Source organism: Priapulus caudatus, unplaced genomic scaffold, assembly GCF_000485595.1.
Source record: "Priapulus caudatus unplaced genomic scaffold, Priapulus_caudatus-5.0.1 Scaffold405, whole genome shotgun sequence".
Classification (NCBI taxonomy): Eukaryota; Metazoa; Priapulida; class Priapulimorpha; order Priapulimorphida; family Priapulidae; genus Priapulus; species Priapulus caudatus.
Window position 1 is genome coordinate 2,213 of NW_014577466.1, and position 3,421 is coordinate 5,633.

The window sequence follows — 3,421 nt, forward strand, 5'->3', positions numbered from 1 at the left end:
GCTTGTAAGTTTGGCTGCGGAAAAAAAGGGGGGGGGGAAACATTTTGGCCCGATTCGAATTTTGATCTGGGAAGCGGAGCGGGTCGATATAAGTGTGCGAGGGGCTTACGACGCGACTCGGATAGTGTGCGTGGGCCATCCGACCGCCGCCGGCGCTGAAGAAAATTGACCAATCACAGAGCAGCGCCATGGGAACCGCATTCGGGCGTAAAAATGGCCGGCGAAAACACTCCCGACCCTTAATACACGCTAAATCGCTTGGAACGCCACGAGATGCCATGGTGTAGGAAATGCTTATCCCCCGGACATGGAGGGACGAGTGCCGCAAGTCGGCAGCACTTAGTGTTAGGGATTAGGGTTGAGATTCGGGTTAGGCGTTAGGGTTTAGGGTGGTAGGATTAGGGTTATAGGTTAGGGTTAGGGTTCAGGGTTAGGGTTTGAGGGTGTAGGCAGTTAGGGTTTCTTGTATCATGATATCTGCTCCCCACACGCATAGTATTAATTTTTGTGGATGACACCCCTACGATATAGATAATCCGTATATAGATTTTAGTGTTAATTAAAGGTTAGTTGTTGCGAGCTTCGGTTCTATGGTTACCTGTTAGTTTTAAGTTATACGTGCAACTGTATCACTGCTGACCGCCCTCACGCCCGGGGATAGGCAACACCCCATGTGTTTGCGTCAACTTTGAGTCGTAACAGTGTCGGGGGCCTCCCGATCGATCCGGGAGCGCGGTTCGCTATCAGTAGTGTGGGGGGCGTTCGTACTGCTGCCCACAGTGGCAAACTCGTATAGTGTGCGGCTAGCATAACACATGACGTCGTCTCGCTGGAGACCGACTGCGCGTCATTAGATACTAGAATACCTCTCATCTCGCCAGTCCATTTACCGTAACCAGATACAATAATTATTTGCCCGGGGATTCTGTGACTCTGATTACTAGGTGTGCCAGTCACAGATATTGACTTCATTGCGCTCTGGTGCGAGAATCCGTGGTGTGCGTGCCCGCGTGCGTGTACGCGTGCATGTACGCGTGTGTGTACGCGTGCATGTACGCGTGTGTGTACGCGTGCGTGTACGCCTGTGTGTACGCGTGCGTGTACGCGTGCATGTACGCGTGTGTGTACGCGTGCATGTACGCGTGGCACGTGTACGTTGCATCGTACGCGTGCGTGTACGTGTGCATGTACGTCGCGCCTGTGTGTACGTGTGCATGTACGCGTGTGTGTAGGTTCCCACGAGTACATGAATTCGTGTGATGTGCGTTGTGAAGTGCGTGTACTGTGTTGCGAACGCTGTGTGCTGTGTGTGTGGTGGTGTGTGGTGTGTGTGTGTGTGTGCTGTGTGCCGTTGTGTGTTCGTGGCCCCTGTGCGTGCGTGTAAGCGTGTGTGCGTGCGTGCGCGTGTGTGGGTGGGTGAGTGCGTGTGTGTGTGCGTGTGTGGGTGAGTGCGTGTGTGTGTGTGCGTGGGTGGGTGAGCGCGTGCGTGCGTGTGCGTGCGTGCGTGCGCGTGTGTGGGTGGGTGAGTGCGTGTGTGTGTGCGTGCGTGCGTGCGTGCGCGTGCGTGCGTGCGTGCGCGTGCGCGTGGGTGGGTGAGTGCGTGTGTGTGTGCGCCACTCTTTCGATATGTCATCCGATCAGACTTTGCACTTAGCCACCGGTTGGTTATTGCTGCCGGCACTGCACCTGCTTTGACGGGAGATGGGCGGGTGGGGGTGGGCCTTTAGATTTATACCTAAAGTGGTATTCAGTGCCGACTCACCCACCACGCCAAACAAATCGTACGCAGGCGCCGTGGTAGCGATATTTGTTCCGTTATGGAGTCGTAAACCTCAAATAAAATCCGAGACTGAACAAATATTGTGAACAAGATCGACAAAGATACATTCGAATTCGACGTCACTTTGATGTGACGGGTTTGCGCGTAATAAATCATTGATAACGCCGCGAGTCGAGCAAACGTAACGTATTTGGTGACACCACACTCCTTACGTGTATGAATCGACGCCTGATGTTGTTATGCTCTCATTCTCTGCATTCGCGTTGTAAATTTTAATCCGGTTATAAATCAACCACACCAGCCATCTACTACGACGTACGTAGTTGATTCTGTCGCGCTCGTTGTTGTTGTTCTAATATACGTAGGCGTCGCTCGCTCTATCGTTATCTGAGTACACCCGAGGACGACCTTCCAACGCACACTACTCAACCAGAGCAAACACTCGACATACAGGGGGCGCATGCAGCGGGGATAGCGGCACACCCCGTCCGCCCATTCTGACTGCAGGACTTCTGTTTGGTCGTTGCAGTATGTGACAAACGCTCTTGAAAATATTGATAGCGGCCCAGTGGACACGCGTCTACTACACACACGCGTGCGCTTACAGAAGCCAATGGAGCAAAGTATGCCCGAGCAACGCAGATGGGGTCGTTGTCGTATCAGGTACTACAGATATGTACCCGAGGTAGTTTTAGGTTGTTTAGTATTATGTTTATATTTTTAAATGAGGTATGTTTAGGGTTAGGGTTAGGGTTAGGGTTAGGGTTAGGGTTAGGGTTAGGGTTAGGGTTAGGGTTAGGGTTAGGGTTAGGGTTAGGGTTAGGGTTAGTCAGAAATAGCTAAACAAGCCAGGTCAAAGAGAGGTCAGCGGGACATAGACCCTACGAGCGTATAACTTACAGTTAGCTCGGTGTCTTTACAGAATGGAGGCAGTTCAGGTTCTCGCGACCAGGACGGTCTCGGCTGGGGTCGAGCGCACACTTGCAGCACAGCATTGCCCTCTACAGGCTTGCCATACGTGTACCTTATTGACAAAAAATTTGTTTGTAGGTATGACACTGACCAATTAGTTATTTGCTTTTTTCATTTTTTCCCTCGCCCTTTTTAATTTGTTAATTCATCATTTTTTATATCATGCCGTGAGTTTGGCGATTATTGATATATTCCCAGATATTACTTAATTACATAGAAACATTCTCTGTTGCTGCTACCTAACCAATATTATATCACATGCAATACAGTGGACCATGGTTGCGCGTATGCTCCCCAAGTCCATTTCACATATTTCGCTGAGAGTAGAGCATCACCTGGTGTAGATGAATCAACTTACTTTGCACAGACAATACCAGAGACGCTCTTCGCACCGCGCATGACTGTGCGCGACGACGGCGTCACCGTCACCTCGTACTTCGGCAAAACTGAATAACGATAAACATAATTACTATATGAGATAAGCACAGTTCATGATCAAGTCACACTAGACTAGTAAGGTATATGGGATGATGCTCGAGAGCGATCTATGGTAAGGTACTTGGGAGGGAGCTACGATAGGATATATTAGGTGGAAGCTATGGGAAAACACTTGGAATGGAGCCATCACCATCCGTGGAAGCTATGGGAAAACACTTGGAATGGAGCCAT

General features: G+C 50.5%; 1 long non-coding RNA gene across 1 annotated transcript; it reads right to left on the reverse strand.

Annotated features, from left to right (window-relative positions):
- Window positions 1-2,078: 2,078 nt before the first annotated feature.
- LOC106810030 lies at window positions 2,079-3,200 on the reverse strand. The gene is made up of 3 exons (XR_001393946.1): window positions 3,111-3,200; window positions 2,677-2,804; window positions 2,079-2,088 (listed from the first exon to the last, which is right to left on the reverse strand). It is a non-coding gene; the product is annotated as an uncharacterized LOC106810030 (long non-coding RNA).
- Window positions 3,201-3,421: the final 221 nt, after the last annotated feature.